Source organism: Tenrec ecaudatus, chromosome 2 (genome assembly GCF_050624435.1).
Source record: "Tenrec ecaudatus isolate mTenEca1 chromosome 2, mTenEca1.hap1, whole genome shotgun sequence".
Classification (NCBI taxonomy): domain Eukaryota; kingdom Metazoa; phylum Chordata; class Mammalia; order Afrosoricida; family Tenrecidae; genus Tenrec; species Tenrec ecaudatus.
This window is the reverse complement of record NC_134531.1, coordinates 232,882,128-232,900,350: the sequence shown is the minus strand read 5'-3', so window position 1 is coordinate 232,900,350 and position 18,223 is coordinate 232,882,128. Positions and strand designations below refer to the sequence as shown.

The 18,223-nt window shown below is 40.6% G+C and overlaps 1 pseudogene; it reads right to left on the bottom strand.

Annotated features, from left to right (window-relative positions):
- Positions 1 to 2,459: 2,459 nt before the first annotated feature.
- The window catches only part of LOC142440552 (1,25-dihydroxyvitamin D(3) 24-hydroxylase, mitochondrial pseudogene), a 124,399-nt pseudogene continuing 108,635 nt past the window's right edge, over positions 2,460 to 18,223 (bottom strand).

Sequence of the window (18,223 nt, the reverse complement as noted above, 5' to 3'; positions counted from 1 at the left end):
GGAGAATTCCCATATAATCAGAAACTGTTTGGCTCTCTTTTCTAGTACTTAATAGAACACAGAACTCCTGTGGAGTTTCTAGGACTTAAGTTATATGTTTTCAGCCTAGGCTGTAATTCAGCTGTGAGCCTGGTAATTTGAGATAACTGCACCTGCCCATAGAACCCTAGATGTCACTCATCCAGTCACCATATTATTATTGTCAACGCCATGACATCTTGGCTTTTCCACACATCTGTACACTTTGATTTTTTTTTATTTCTGTCAGTCCATTGCATTAATATTATCTACATACATAAAAATTATAACCTTATATTTTCGATGCAGTGATACTGAAAGGAAGTATAATTTATACCTTTCACCTTAGAATTACTTCTAAATATTTAGAGAAAAATGAGTCTAAAGTTGGCTGCCCTAGATTACATTACCACTCACAATGACCCTGGAGGACAGGGCAGAGCTTTTCTGTAAGATTTCTGAGACTGTACATTTTTATAGGAACAGAAAGTCTTTTCTTTCTCACACAAAGCAGCTTGAAACTTTGAGATTTCCACTTTCCAGTGAGCAGACCCACCTCTAGTAATGATTAACAAATGAAGTTGAGAAACAAAACACAAATATTTATAGTTTTTTACATCTTTTCAAATAACCACTTTGGCAAAAATACTATTGTCCACTTTTTATAAACAGTTTTACTGGCATTTCATCCACCTGTCATACAATTCAATAATTCAATCATATGAAAAAGTTGTAGTTATCACCACAATCTAGAACATTTTATTCTTCCTTGTACTCATTGTTATTAAAAAAATTTTAATTGTGGCAAAAAATATTTTTTAAAAAATTCAACAAATTTTACTGTATAATTAAGTGTCATTGATTATATTCTTCCTGTTGTAAAACCATTATTGATATCCTTTTCCAAATTACTCCACCACCATTAACATAAATTCTATATACCCTAAGCATGAACTTTTCCTCGTTTACGCACGGTAACTGTCAGTTACATTTGATTTCATTCGTTCTTTCTTTTTTTAATAGTTTTCTTGATATAATATTCATAGTTTTTTAAGCATTCAAAAATTTTTATTCTTATTTCCAGAGTGGTTAAAGAAGACAGACAAATGAAATCAGACAATACATGTAGATTTAGAATACAAAAAATATCCTCACAGCAAGGTGAAAGCATATACCTATTTTAGGAACATTTACTTGTTTAATAAAATATAAACATATAAATGTATATTGTACTCATCCTTCTGAAATGAATTTAAAAATAGAGATGCACAATGGAAGTCTTTATCCAATATACAGAATTAATTATATAGTATGCTTTTAAGACAACTTGTGAGTAAAAGCACATGCAAACAAAACATATGTAAACACAACTTCTGGAGAAAGAAAATTCTATCACTCAAAATCTCAATGAATTTTGCATTTAGCATGTATTTTCCCAAGAAGTTCAAAGCACCTAAGAAATGATGCACAGGTTCATCTCTGAGGTATGCACACCTTACTATTAGCCCACTCCATAGATGGAACAAGTGAGGCACAGGAAGACGTGTTCTGAAAGCCACACTAAATTGTTTTAAAGCTGTGACCAGACTTCAGATCATCACACTAAGCCACTAATTCTAAATCAAGTACTATGTGTGTGTACATGACTGAAGCTATTATTGTTCAAATACATTCCACCTCCCACCCGTTTCATCCAATTGGCAGAGGGGGAAAAGGCATTAGCAAAATGAAGGGTTTCAGAGGCCTTTACATGAAACAAGGAGCGCTGGAGGCGTGGTGGGCTGCTAACAGAAAGGTCAACAGTTTGAAACCACCAGCCAGTCCGAAGGAGAAAGTCGAGCCTCTCTACGTCTGTCCTGAGTTACAGTCTAATACGAAGTCCGTGGGGGCAGTTCTTCCCGCTCCTGGAGCGTGGCTGTGCGTCGGCATCGACTCGAAGGCAGTGAGTTTGCATTTGAACATAAGTGAATTGTCAGTGTTAACCCTGTATCCCATGGGAGAGCTTCCCTTTGGGAAGTGTAAACTAGCTCTTCAGAATGAAATGTCCCCTGAGTGAATGTGGGAGGTGAGGGGCAGGAAAATGGGCAGTCCCGTTCCCCTAATGGCTGAATAAATGCCCAGCCTCCCTTCTGGGGTCTTGGGAGATGCGAGAGACAGCCAGGTCCCGGGCAGCTCGAGGTCAATGGGAATGGGAGGTGTGACTTTGGCCTTGTGCAGTGCACCCTGTCTGAGCCCTGGACCCCAGCACTCACTCTGCCTCCCTGAGCTGGATTCTTTCCCAATAAACTCCCACAGCTTTACAGACGACACGGAAAGGACACATAAGGCGTGCTCGATGGTGCCGTGGGACTCCCTGGCTGTTGAAGTCGGCGACCATTCTGCAGTAGAGGCTGGAGCATCATTCTCATGAGAACGTGAAATGCACTGTTCACGGTCTCTCCTCAAAGCTCTGTGGCATCTGATCGCCGGAAGAAGGCAATGGGGAGCTCTTGGCTGGGCACCAGGAGACCCAGGTGCAGCATCGCCACGGGCTCCTGGTCGGGGGCCACCAGGTCGTATTTACCGACGATCCAGCACAGAGCCAAGTGCAGCTGGAGATCGGCCAATGGCGGCCGATGCACATCCGTTTCCCAATGCCATCGAGCAGATGGGCAAAGGCTTTGATCCTCTTCTCTTGAAGCCAACGCTCGGGACTAAACTGACTGGAGTCTTCAAAATGGTCTTTATTGGACCCTAGCACCTGGGTGGTCAGCATCAACCCAGTTCCTTTAGGGAGTGCATCTTCGCCCAGAACCAGTGCTTTGTCAAGGGTCTGAGTGGTAAACGGCACACTTGGGCTAAGCTAATAGACTCTTTCAGACAAGCTCTGAAACACGCCATGTTTTTCAAGTCCTCTGCTCTGGGCGCCCGGTTCTCAGGAAGCACACTTTGAATTTCTTCACGAAGCTTTTGTTGCACTTGGGGGTTTCGGGATAAATCGGAGAGAATCCACATTAAGCTGTTGGCAGTCGTTTCCACCGCCGCCAGCTGCAGCTCCGTGAAGGTCACGTACAGGGCCTTCGTGGACAGCCAGATATGCTGATAGACGTCGCCCAGGAAAGCTGCCTGGGGCGTCCCAGAGGACGTGTCTAACTGTCTGTCCATAGATGACTTGACTGACCTGAAGATGGTGTCCCAGGCCTGCGTGTGGTCCTGCCAGACCTTGGCGTTGAGGCGCTTGTGCAGCGCCACCGGTGGACCATCATCCTCCCCAACGTGCTCGTCATTGTTTTGATGGCCATGATGAAGTTCAAAGCCTCTTCTGTGTTCTTCTGAAGAAGTCCAGACCTCTTCCCATATAACATGAGGCAGATACTCTCGAATGACCATTTGTTCAGCTCGCTGTATGTCTTCAATGTGGCCGCTTGCATCGCAGAGTTGATCCAGTCAACCAAATCAGCCAACACCTCATTGATTTTCTTGTCCAGCTTCATCATTTCCCCTGGTTTCATTTGAAAGGCGCTCGGCACCCACTACCAATCATCGCATTCCAGGATGAGCAGCCCGGAGTCCTCCTGGTGATAGTCGCCATCACCTCCAGGGGTTTGATCTCCAGTCGCTGGGGGTAGCGCTCTCGGTGTGGTACAGAGCCTCCAGCAGGCTCGCCGAGGCCAGGCGCACCGAGGAGAAGGAACCCAGCTTCTTGCGGAAAATCTTGCCACACTTCTGTGCCAGAGTGTCATGCCATTTCTTGAGCCCCCCTTTCCAGAGTATCTCCAGCTGGCTGCCCAGCAGTGGCCAGTTGGTGGGGCCGGACAGGGCTGCCACGTTCTGCGCCTCGCTGGGCACCAGCAGGCAGGGGGCCACCTCCCCCAGCCAAGGGGGCGTGCATGCCGTCGCTGTCTTGAGCCTGGGGCCTTCCCGAACTGCTCAATATTCATACTTCTTAAAATGTTTTCTGGAGTTTTTGGATAGTACAAATGAATGAAACACTGAGCTACTAACCAGAACCATCCAGTGTCACCTCAGAATAAAGGCCTGGCAATTTACTAATAAAGAAACCATTGAAAACCCTATGGCACAAAGTTCTGCTCTGACACATATGGGGCTGCCACATATGTCAGAAATTACTGGACAATAGCTTGCATGATGTGTTCGATTGCATGGTTACACGTCTGTGTTTTTTGATTGATATAATTATGGCGTGTTCTCTAATCACTCTAGGATGGAAGTTCACGTTACTTCAAAATGGAAAATACGAAATCAGCATCTTTAGATATAACCCCCTTTGGGACATCAAAATGTATCAATAAATATATACTCATATCTCTACATAAATCTCATTTTACCAATTCATATGATATCAAGTTCTGTAGACAAATCTTATGATCTGCTTTTTCTATGGTCATCTTCTAGACTTTTAATAAACATAACTTCACTAGTCTTTATGATCTTCTACATTTATCAACTTAAAGACAAAGGCAAATTTAAAAACATAAGCTTTACCTGATAGATGTGTCTTCAAATTTAAGCAATCCCACACAATTTTCTCTTCTGCAAAAAGGAAACAACAAAAAAGGCAGAGAGGGCGATGAAGTTTGAGTCTGGTAAAGGATATGAAACAAGAAGTCAATGCTTGTTACATAGTAAATACTCAGTGAATTGTTACTTTAATGAATAGAACAGTTATAATTACTGAGTGTGAATTGTGCAGAAAAGTGCACAGTGAGATGGCACAGTAGCTTAATACAGAGGTTAAGCACCCTTCCCATTAACCGTAGGGTGCTTAATTCACCAGCTGCACTGTTGGAGAAAGATGTAGCTCTCTGCTCCCATAAAGATTTACAGGTTCAGAAACCCCCTAAATAGCCTTTCTATGATTCAGAGTCAACTTAGTGGCAGTGAGTTTGGTTTGGATTTCACTAATGAAAAGAATCCTGGTGGCACAAAGATTGGTGGTTAGAATTCACCAGCCAGACAGGAGGGAAAAAGATGCTCCCTTTGGTTTCGGCAAATTGTGCAGCCTTGGAAACCCTTTAGGCAGTTCTACTCTATCCTATAGGGTTACCGAGAGTTGGAATCGATACAATGACAATGACCTTGGCTTATTATTTTGCTCCTAACCAAAGTAAAGACAAAAATAGAGGCAATGTATGAACACTTTACACTTTTTCCCAGTTCCGACATTAAGAATATTGTAGCACAATATTTAAAAAGCTGAAATGTCACCATTATGGAAATTTTAAAAAGAGCCTAGCAAGTGTTGGTCTCAATAAACTAATAGATTGTATGTAACTTTCTGAGTCATGCACCACTTTTATTATTATTTTTTTTTTTTAAATTATTTTTTATTTTTTAACAAATTATTGGGGCTGATACAATTCTTTTCACAGTTCATACATATACATACATCAATTGTATAAAGCACATCTGTACAGTCTTTGCCCTAATCATTTTTTTCTCCTCTTTTCTTCATTTACATTTTATTAGGGACTCCAACAACTCTTACCACAATCCATACATATACATACATCAATTGTATAAAGCACACCCATACATTCCCTGTCCCAATCATTCTCAAGGCATTTGCTCTTCACTTAAGCCCCTTGCATCAGGTCCTCTTTTTTTTTTCCCCCCCTCCCTCCCTTTTCCCCCCTCCCTCATATGCCCTTGGTAATTTATACCTCGTTATTTTGTCATATCTTGCCCTATTCGGGGTCTCCCTTCCCCCCTTCTCTGCTGTCCCTCTCCCAGGGAAGAGGTCACATGTGGCTCCTTGTAATCAGTTCCCCCTTTCCAACCCACTCACCCTCCACTCTCCCAGCATCGTCCCTCACGCCCTTGGTCCTGGAGGTATCATCCAACCTGGATTCCCTGTATCTCCAACCCTCATATGTACCAGTGCACAGCCTCTGTCCTATCCAGCCCTGCAAGGTAGAATTCGGATCATGGTAGTTGGGGGGAGGAAGCATCCAGGATCTGGGGGAAAGCTGTGTTCTTCATCGATACTACCTCACACCCTAATTAACCTATCTCCTTTCCTAAGCCCCTCTATGAGGGGATCTCCATTGGCCGACACTTGGGCCTTGGGTCTCCACTCTGCACTTCCCCCTTCATTTAATATAATATATATATACGCATACATATATACATATACACATATATACACATACATACACACACTTATATCTTTTTTTTTTTTTTTGCATGATGCCTTATATCTGGTCCCTTGGGCACCTCGTGATCGCACTGGCCGGTGTGCTTCTTCCATGTGGGCTTATTTGTTTCTGAGCGAGATGGCCGCTTGTTCACCTTCAAGCCTTTAAGACCCCAAACACTATCTCTTTTGATAGCCGGGCACCATCAGCTTTCTTCACCACATTTGCTTGTGCACCCATTTGTCTTCAGCGATCCTATCATGGAGGTGTGCAGTCAATGATATGATTTTTTGTTCTTTGATGCCTGGTAACTGATCCCTTTGGGACCACTCGATCCCACAGGCTGGTGTGTTCTTCCATGTGGACTTTGTTGCTTCTGAGCTAGATGGCCGCTTGTTTATCTTCAAGCCTTTAAGACCCCAGTCACTATCTCTTTTGATAGCCGGGCACCATCAGCTTTCTTCACCACATTTACTTGTTCACCCATTTTGGCTCCAGCTGTTGTGTCGGGAGAGTGAGCATCATAGAGTTCCAATTTAATAAAAGAAGGTATTCATGCATAGAGGGAGTGTTTGAGTAGAGGCCCAAGGTCCTTCCGCCACCTTAATACTTGACCTATAAATATAGACACAAAGATCTATTTCCCCAACCTCCTATATATATTTGCATGTACATGTCTTTGTCTAGACCTCCATGAATGCCCTTTGACTCCTAGCTCTTTCCTCCATCTCCCTTGACCTTCCTCCTGCCCTACTACCATGCTTCATTGCCACCTGGGCTAGAGTATACCTCTTCTCTAAGCAACCTTACCCTTGATCATTTCCCACCAGGCCTGCCACTCCCCCTTCTCTACCCTTTGGGGTCCCATGTTTTTCCCTTGTCCCTGGGTTTGTTAACACCACTTCCTTACCCCCCACCTACCCCCCACCCCAAGTCCCCCCGGAACTGTCGGTCCCGTTGTTTTTCATCCAGATAGTTCATCCAGCCTGTCCTATTCAGACAGACCTGTGGAGTCACTAACATGCACGAAAACTAGACAGAGGAACACAAAGCAACAGTATACAACCAGACAACAAAACAACCAAAACAAACCACTGAAAAAGAACAGAACAAAACAGTTCACAAGAGAAAAGCTTGTAGTTAGTTCAGGGATCTTTGCTGGCCCTTAGGAGCGTTTTCCAGTCCAGTCTGTTGGGGCACCACGCCCTGGCCCCAAAGTCCACTTTCAGCATTCCCTGGGGACCTTGCCACTCCATTCCCTTGCTGTTCCGCTGCATTCCCCCAGTGCATTGCCTTGGTGTGGTGGGATCAGGTCAGGTGCAATTCCCACACTGTGTCTCCGGTGCTGTCCCCTGTATCGCCCTTAGTCACTGAGGGGCATCATGTCTCATAGTAGGGCCAGCCATGTTGTTCTCTCTGTGGACTGGCTGCTCTACTCAGGAACATCATCATCACGGCCTGGTGGGCCAGGCTGTGCTCCACTCTCTCCTCCTGCCCCTTCATCTGCTCCCGTGTGCTCTGATCAAATATGTCCATCTCCCATAGCTGCAGGGTCAATGTCGTCCTTTGGAACAAGTTCTTTTCGGGGGAGGGGCAGGAATCCACTTAATTTATGGCATGCACCACTTTTAAACTCGCGACTGAAGGAAACTTAGATGCAATGTCAGGAGTGGGCAGATGAAAGTATCAAATAATTATAAGTCTTCAGGAGATAACTTCTTGTTCATCTCTGGAAGATATGTAATCTAAAAGTATAATTTTTATGCCACCTACGACGCAGCAGCTGAGTAAGTATTTCTGACTTTGTAGGTAGGGAGCTTACAGATCAGACTGTTCTGAGCTTGCCTCCCTGGGGTTGCAGTGAATTGAACCAACGCATTCCCATCTCAAGATTATAATGCTGTCCAGTGAATTCTAAAGTGTTCCCTGTAAGAAGTGTGCCCATACTAGCTTTAAATGTGCTGCCTCGTAGTCAGAGAAATACTTGTATGGCTAATATTGTAGCCATACAAGCTACAGATATATTTGCTATACAACGTCGATACAAGCATAAACTACTTGAATCCAGTTCCAAAGACATTTTAATTAACAAATATTTAGAACTATGAATTTAATTATGTTTGTAGGCTGCCAAATTAGTCACCAAACCATTCATTATTACTAACTAGATAGCAGAGTTATTAAAGGATAATTCAAAAATTTCAAGAAAGGTCTTTGAATTATTCTTCATAAAAGATAAACAAAACATTTTAAAACGTGACATCAATCAATGGTTCATCACTTCAAATAACACATTTAAGTGTTTATGAATCAATAGAAAGCTGTGTTAATTTTATCAATCAAATAATCATTTATATAACTTAAGCAAGCCTGCAGTAACAAATTGTAACAAAGTAGAAGTTTAGTCTCTCAACGTTCTAGAGGCTAAAAGCCCACCCCAATGTGCTGGCAGAGCCATGCTTTCTCTGAAAGCGTTCAGGAAAAGTCTTCTTAGCTGACTCTGCTTCTAGTGACTCCATGACCCTTGGCACTTCCTGGTCTGTGATTGCAGCACTTCAATCTCTGCCTTCATCATCACAAGGCTGCCTTGCATCTCCATCTTCACGTCGGACTTCACGTCAGTCAATGAACTGAGTACAGGATTCCTTCTTATTTTGTCAAATACAGTAACTCTCTTCCCCAGACTCAGCAACTCAGCATCCACTCCACTGGATCACAGCAGGGTTTAAAAGAAAACAATCAAGAACAACATTGTCGTGTTTGTGATGTGAGATGACCACACTGATATCTTGATAGGGAATTCCATATTTTCGAGGTATTTGTGATAGTTCAAGTAGTCACTGTGGGACGGTGAAGCACAAAGAAATTAGTAAGGTTCCTCGCCCCACTCCTCCCTGTATAAGAGGGCCTCAAAAGGTTTATGGAAAAATCCATGATCTTTTCCTTGAATTTTCTCCCCACAAATCTTTTGAAGCGCCTCGCATACGAATACATCAGAATATATCACAAAGTTGTCAGTCTTCCTTATTTTGGGTGTTCTTTTCAAGAATTGTGTTTTTACTCAGCAGGCTCTTATTACTGCTGAGGCTGGGTTTATGATGGAGATTTCAAAACATCCTGCCGTTGAGTAGAAAATTATAGATTGCATAAGCCCAGCTACTTTTATCTTCCTCAAAATTAGTGAAATGAGAAGAGATAAGCATGCAGAGAGAAAAACACCATCTTCTATTTAATGAGTTTGCAAAAGCTTAAGTATTTACAAAATTAAAACTGCAACACATATTGTAGTGTCAAACAGAAATTTAAAATGTTGTAATTGCAAAGATAGCAAAACAAAGTCTGTACCGGGCCTATGACTGATGTATCATGGCAATGTCAGTTAATCTGCTTGACCTTACTCTGGAGTAACTTATATACCGGGTGATTACCATATGGTTCCCTAAAACTGATCACAAATGGTAGTGTTTATTTGTCAAAACTCAAACCCTAGCAAGAGTAAAATATAGTTAAAGACCGTTGGGGATGCTGTGTTAGTCTGGGTGGACTAGAGAAACAAATCCAGGAACACCCATATGTGTGTAAGAGAGAGCTGTATATCAAAGAGCAATTGTATACTAAGAAAACATCCCTGCGCAGTCCAGATCAAGTCCATAAGTCTGATGTTAATCCATATAGCTGATACCAGCCTCTAAATTCCTCTTCAGACTCACACAGCACATGAAATGACGCCAAATGAATGAAGATCACAGGACAGTGGGTGAAAAGTCTTGTGGATTCAGTGGCAGTAGAAGCATCTCAACACTGGCAGGGGTCTCCACGTGGCTCCTCCAGCTCCAGGGCTCTAGTTCCATCAGGGTAGCTCCAACTGGATTGTTATCAGTAATGTCTCACAGAGAATATGTGTCCAGCTTCCAGTAAGCTATTTATATCTGTCATGCCTCTAAATGAAGTCATCAGGCTGTGACCTGATTGACAGGAGAGACTACACCCCTTCACTCTTAATAGTCTCAAGTTGACACCAGATACTGTAACTACCACAGATGACAATGCATTTAAGCTACTGTCCCAAGAATTTATAACCCCAACTTATAGTCTTCTTCTACTTTAAATTATCTCTGATCAATGTAATTTAGAATCCAAATTTGTTTTTAATTTAAGTGGCCTACATTTCAATTGTTTATGCTTCTTATAGATATTTCCTGGTATACCTATTATTTCTTGTTTAAAGTTTGTTTTCATTGTACTCCTGCATCAATACAGTGTCTCAAACAACAGAGAAAACTGTAATTATCAAAATTCAGCAATAAATAAAATCATTTAATTTTGTCCTATTTTATTTAACCTTCTTATATCTATTTATGTCAAACTGGTTAAAATAGACCTAAAGAACAATCTTTTATTTAAAAAAATACTTGCATGAATTTGGTGAGATAAATAGTTTACTCACAGGCTAGAAATAGTCTCTCTTCTCCCTATAGCATTATTCTGATCTCTGCACTAGAGATCTAGGAATTGTGTATGCATGTATATCTCAGGTTCAGAACAATAGCCAAAACAGTGAAGGTTACTCCACTTTTTAGAGTTTTTTTTTCTGTAGCAAAATCTGTATAGCATCTTTATCAGAGATGCAGAGAGAACCTGAGACTTCATTTTAAAATTCCAACCAAAAAGTCCCTAGAGCATCAGAGATTCAAAACAATCTCATAATGATATTCTTTTGACATTATTCCTCTAAGCACTGCTTCAAGAAACATGCATGATACAATGAGAAATAGCAATAAAGTATATGGCCTCAATGAATTTTAAATGTTACAACCAAAGTGAATTTTAAATGCAATGAACAAAAAATCACTAACTCTATATTGAGTATCATTGATCAGGTAAATTCTTTCAACCACATAATTAACATGAATACAACATTGATTATGGGGGAAAATAATATACGTGTCCTCTACATATTGTAGGAGCTCACAGAAATGAAGCATCACTCATCTTTTGGAAAATCCTGGAAGCCTCCAAAGGAAGGCTGACTTATATAGGCTTGAATTAATGAGTGCAACGAAGTAGGAATATTTCTACTTGGGCTATAATTGGCAAATACCTGTGAGGTAAGGAGTACGTCTGGAAAATAATGATGGCACTAGATTAAGACTTTATTTTTTAGCAGTATCATTGATTTAAAAAGAGAGAGACTAGAGGAGGAAGACTGCTTTGAAGACAAGTACAGTAATTCCCCAGAGAGTTTATTATCTCCCGTCTGTGTTGTGATAACAGAATGAGCAGAATATGCTGCTTGTGTGGGGAGATAGAAATAATAAAGATCAGCCTAATATTTTGCATCAAAATAACCAGGAGGCTATGCCAATAAAATGATTCATAATTGCAATACACGCCTATTGTTCCTGGGTGGTCCTCCTGCTATTGGTATAGAACCTGTCCTGACTTAATCAGAAAGCTATTCTACAAAACATAGCAGAATTATAACCTGTGAACTCTCAAATATCTGTCCTTAGGACCATCACTAGCCTACATTCAATGTTAATTACATTATTGTATTTCTCAGCAGTTAACATGGAGCTGAAGGCTGGGAATATAATCTAATTTTCTTTCCCTGAAAATAGCCAAGGTGATGAAGAGTAGAGCGTCTTGAATCAGGGAATTATCCTTGCCCCTAGTTTTATCTGAATATGAACTTTTCTTTAGTATTTTTTAATGACCAAAACACTGAAGTACATTTTTCCCCTGTAAGATCCATGGAGAGGGACATGTGCCAACAAGCTACTGACCAGTATTTCATCAGCAATACCTTTGTGCCAGTTCAAAACTTAGTCAAAAGTTATAATATGAATTTGTGTACTGTTAGGGCATCCCATGGGATGAATCCTTTTCCAGATAAGTGTCAGAAATCAGATCAGGTTTTGGAGTTGTACCACATCTTTTCAACCTTTAAAATAATTCAGAATTGATTGATGGACACATGAGTACATGTGCTTTCTTAAAGAGATTCTTGGTCAAATGCCAAGCTTCCCCTATCCCTTCATATCCAGCCATCTCATCTAGTCAACCCAGCCGCCAGCTGAGTGCTACCTTAATTCTGTGCCTGACTCAAGTTTCACTGCTCACTCTTCTCTACAGAGCAACACTTTACCTTCATAGATTGGTGTCAGAAACCAAAAATGAGCCATTGTTGTCAATTAATTCTGAATCATAGAAATGTAAGAGAACAGAGTAAACTGATTCATAGGGTTTCCAAGGCTATAAATAGTCACGCAAACAAAAAGCCACATCTTTACCCCACGGAGCGGCTGGCAGGGTCCTCATGCTGTGAGTGCCCGCACTATGTTCATCCCTGCAAAGCACGGGGTCCTTATAAAACGAAAGGAGCGTGAGTCACTGGGACAGTTAGGGTTGACGTCCACCAGACATCCCTGAGAGGAGCGCACTGGTGGCACACTGGGGACACACTGGGCTGCCAGCCACAAGGGCCATTCGAAACCATCAATTGCTCCACCAGAGAAAGACAAGGCTGTCTACTCCACTGAAGAGTTATAGTCTAGTCTTATGACTTGCCCAATAGGGTCAGAAGGACTCAATGGCAGTGAATTTAAGAGAAGCTCCGGTGACTCAATGGCAGTGAGGCTTTTTTTTTTTTTTTTGAGTAGACATATCTGGTGAAGGTAGGGGTAGAGCCAAATCAATCAGGCCTCAGCCTGAGGACACCTGTTTGGGGTTGTGCCTGTTTGTGTGAGAGAGAGACCCTGACTTGAAGCGAATACTTGCTTTTCCCTTGGATTTCTGTGAATCTGGATCCTGCATGTGGTTCATCGACACCCTATCGTGTCATCTGCCTATCCCAAGACCCGTCAGCACTCACTCAGCCTCACATTAGTTTACTTTAGCATCCACCAGTCTGTAGCCCTCCGGTTTTGTGGTCCTGCTTCTGTCCATCAGCTTCCACAGCTGCAAGAATCAGGAGGAACCTCCAGCTGATATCTCACCTGCAGCTCTGACGCAGACTGGAGTGACCGGCTTCTGCAATGGCATAAGGCACTACTTGAGAGAAAGCTCTTTCTATATACACATGCATACAAACATCACTGGTTTTTGCCCTCTAGAGAACCTAACCTAACACAAAATTGTTGAGTTTCTGGTATGCTTATGGAAAATTTCGCAGCGGATGGACTTCACAACACGCTAGATATGATTGCTGGCACTGAATCGTGCAGGTGAAAATCGTTGATTGGAACATGTAGTGCTGTATGTATTTTCACACCTGCAAAAAAAAAAGAAAAAATATATAAGAACAAGGTCGTGTATCCTATACCCATAATTTTCCAGAATTTTGAGTAATTTGTTCAAACAGTCCAAAATAAGTATGACCGTAAAAGGCAAAGGAACTATATGTTTAATTAAATGGAACCCTGGGTGTCCCTGAGTGGTGGAAGCATTTCAGCACTTGCCCATTACTCAAAAGGCTGGAGGTCTGAACCTACCCAGAGTACGCAAGAGCAGGAGCTTGAGAAGGCGAGTACTGGAAACCCTCCTGTGTGCACACAGGGCAGGAATTCACTGAACAACAACTAATGACATTAACAACATACATTCATATTATATATTTTAGAGTGACTCTTGCTGGCATTTGAAAACAGAAAAGAGTTGTCAAGATAGCTCCAGTTGAGCTTCTGAGAGGCGTGAGCTGCCACACGAATGTTTAGAGTTATTGTAAAAATGACTTGTTATGTTTGTTTCCACACAACAGCTCATTCTCTATGAAGAGCTGTAATACATCCAATTTTTAGCTTTATACACTGCAAACACATCCATGGAATCTAATGAGATTATTATTACTATCATAAATCAAGCATCTGTAACTCAATTAAAAGCAATATTATAGAGGCATCATTCAACAACACAGACATTCCCAAGTTGTGTACACAAACAATAAATATCCATTAAGTAGTCAGCATATCAGATAGGTGCTACCAGAAAACGAAAAACAACCAAAAAAGCAATTTGGTGATGAAAGGGAATGATAAGCTAGAAAATTGGCTTCTAATACTCAAGGATACATAATGCTTGTTTCTGTTCCTTTCTGCAGACTTGTATTTCAAGTCTTTATAACTGATTTTTTCTACACTTTTGATTAAAAACTTATTTCCTTAATTGTGTGGTTGATTTTCCCAAAATTATCACAAAATATTGTTTCAAAAATAACTTTGCTATTTAATTTAAAAACTTTGGAAAATATCACTGGGCCACCACTAATTGGTTTTGTGAATTTCTCACTGCCATCAAATTGATTCTGACTCATGGCAACTCTATAGTGCAAAGTAGAATTGCTGCTTTGGGTTTCTCAGGCTTTACCAGAGCAGAAAGCTTCATCTTTTCCCTGAGAACAACTAGTGGTTAGAAGCACCCAGTAGCTACCAGTACACCTTAGAAAGCATGATTTCGTGTCCAATTTCCTCCACTCCCAGATGACAGTAAGTCTTTGCTAGTTACAGACAGCTATGAAATTCCAAGATGAAAGGCGTTAATGCAATGCACTCACTTCTCACTTACTGACATAGTTAGGCGACAACGAACATGCTATTGAGCAACAAAGAGTGTTATACATAAAATGGAAAAGGACCGCAACAGATCACAAAATGGAGGATGGCTGTATCATCACCTAACTGGCAAACCTTTGAGAAACATGTCCTAGACAAGTTGACACACCATGTTAACCATCACGGGCAGCATCACTTTAAGTGCTGCGCTCTGAAGTTCTTCAGTGCAGGAGAATGTCATTAATTGGTTGGAGAGTAGGATAGGAGGTGAAGCATCAGATAATGAGATAGTTGACAAGTGAAATGTCGACATTTACAATTACTTCAGCGGTTTAATGAATGCAATCAAATTGTCTTGCTCAGTTTTCTGTTCATTGTTATTGGTCTAACAAATATGGTTCGTCCATAAGTTTGAAATAAGAGCTTTTCATGTTAGTCCAGTGTTTCTTTCTTTGACCTAAGCAAATACATAAAATGTACCAAAGTCTTACTTTTAGTGTTAATATACAACACTTCCAGAAATCTGTTTAACACTTTTATCTATCTTCATATGAGATAAATCTTTTATTTTTACTAAAAACTCCATGGAGAAGAACATTTTTTAATCTTAATTCTAAGAGGAATAGTTTTCACCTAGTTTATTAAAAAATAAATTTTAAAAATGCAACAAGTGACTTTTGCAATATGTTAATCTTTAACATAGTCTGACAATTTAACATTTTAATTACATTGAAATCATTCAACCAAACCATCAAACAATACCAATGTACAAAATTTTGATCTAGTTTATTTATAGCCCTACTAATAGACTGTATGGAAAAGACAAAGAGAAATAATAAATTAATAGATCATTACATGTGTTTAGTTCAATTCCATTTACAAAGTACTTGCACTTACGTATGTTTGACTCTCATGTGCTGTTGCAAAGAATTGGGACAGATTTTTATGCAAGATCCCTGTCTGCTCTACACATCTAAAATTTTGGAACCCTTCCCCATTACATTGGAAATGGGTTAGAGATTATGAATTTGTTCACACAAAGTAGGCGTTTCAGACAGACATTCAGAGTAAGCCGATTCAGAAAACAGGGTGAAAAAGTGAGAGAAAGAATAGTATTGAGCACCGTGCTGCTCCCTGGGATGAAGATGGGATTTTCTACTCCCAGAAGTGACGTTTTCAGAAACCCCCACTCAGCAATTCGCCCCTGACCTTTTGGAGCACTGTGAGTTGGAATCAACTCAACGCCAGTGAGTTTGGTTTGGTGTAACAATACCTGGGGAGTCAGGCTGGACCGTGCCCATCAAAAACTGCTTCCCTGAACAATAGGCTAAAGGATGTTTTATAGACAAGGCTGAGGGGAGAGGTCTTCTGGACCAGTCTGGCCTTTCAGAGAGGCCCTCTGGTTCTAAGGTTATTCTCTTTGTTTGGAGGGATGTGTTAATATTCCAGCTGTACCTATTGTTAGCTGAATTTCTGGCCTTCATGTGGAAATGGATTAGTCTTAGCTTCTAAAGAGGAATATCAAAAGTTTGTCAGTCCAACATGATTGTAAGATTGAAATGGAGAAGAAATTAGAGGAAACCTCAGCAAAATGCTGACGCATAGTGCACCATCAGTTTCACTCAAAAATTATCTTATTCAGATTTGTCTACTTTACCTGTTTCTCTGGGAGCCATCTCAAGAACAAGGTTTATGTGAGAAATTGGCATCTACCAAAAAAATAAAGATATAGGACTCCATATCGAATACTCAATAATTAGAATCATTCAATTTTTCTCTCAAATATATGAAATAGAACAGAAATATAGCTGCCCCTAGTGCATAAAACTAATTATTGTTTTAAAAAAGTGGTTTCCATGCGAGTAAGCAAGATGACTGTGTGGCTTGTGTGTTGCTGCAATACTGGAAGCTATGCCAATGGTTTTTCAAGGTCAACCCAAGTGAACTGCTTTCAGTGGGGATTCCAGACGAGAAAAAGACAACAGAGAAGGACTCTGCTCCCCACTTCAGAGGAAGAACCTCTAAAAACCTTATGTATAGCTTCAAAGCACTTTCAAATTCTGAATGCCTAAGCAAAGTAAGCAGAACATTGTCAGATCTACTGTGGGCAGATGGACCCGTCAAGTCCGAGGGCAATGGAAATGAGACTGAAGAGAATATGATTTCTTGGAAGGGAGTCAACCTTCATGACATGAGTCTGGAAAAGGTTATGGAAATGGAGTCTTCCGGAATTTCATTTGCTGATGGGACATGACTCAATGTAAAGAGAAAAAACTTTTTAAAAACTCGTCCAATGATTGGATCTGGGAATGTGCTAAGTATGAATTACAAAAAATGGAAGTGGTCAAAAATGAAATCTAACATGTAAAAATTGACATCCCAGGAATTAGTGAGCTGAGATGACGTGGTATTTGGCCAATTTGGAATCAGAAAATCATATGATTTACTATTCCAGGTATAACACAATCAAGAGAAATGGCTAGGCATTCATTGTCAGAAAGGATATTGCTAAATTCATCATGAAGTGCATGCTATCTGTGATCAGACCATATCTATCAACTTTCAAGGAAATCCACTCAATACAACTATTTTTCAAAGGTTTGCATCAATCACTAAAGCTAGTGATGAAGAATTTGAAGCATTCTACTAATAACTTCAGTCAGAAACTGATCAAGCATGCAATCAGGATGCATCAATATCTATTGGTGATTGGAAGCTAACGCTGGAAACAAAGAGGAAGTAGCAGCGGCTGGAAAATATGGACTTGGTGATAACAATGAAGCTAGAAAGCACATGACAGAATTTTGCAAGATTAATGACTTGTTCATAAGCAAATATATTTTTTCAACAACTGAAAAAGCAAAGATACACATGTACTTCCCCAGATGGCATACACAGAAATCAAATTGACTACATCTGTAGGAAGACATGATGGAGAAGCTCAATATGTAGCAACATATGAGCTAGAACCAACAGTGCTGAATAAAGAATTTCAAGCTCCACTTAATGCATTAGCCAAAAACAGGGATCCAAGAATTCATGGAATACTCACGAAAATTTTTTGGAAAGCTGAAGAAGTCCTGAGAAGAACTCACTCATCTATGCCAGGAAATTTGGAAGACAAATATCTGGCCAAATGACTGGAAGAAATCCCTATTTAATGCCCATTCCAAAGGTGTCCCAAGAGAATGGTTACACTATAAAATGATTTCATTAATATCACACACAAGTAAAATTTTACTTCAGATCATGCAGCAATGGTTACAGCAGCACACTGACAGGGAACTGGCAGAAGCTCAGATTCAGAAGATGACATGGAACAAGAAATGTTTGTACTGATGCCAGATGGCTCATGGCTCAAAAAAGAAAATACCAGAAAGGTGTTTACTTGTGCTTCATTGACTATGCAAAGGCATTTGACTGTGTGGACCATAATGAACTGGAGACGTCCTTGAGAAGAATGAGAGTCCTATAACATTTAATTGAGATTATTTGGAACGTGTACATAGTTCAAATACA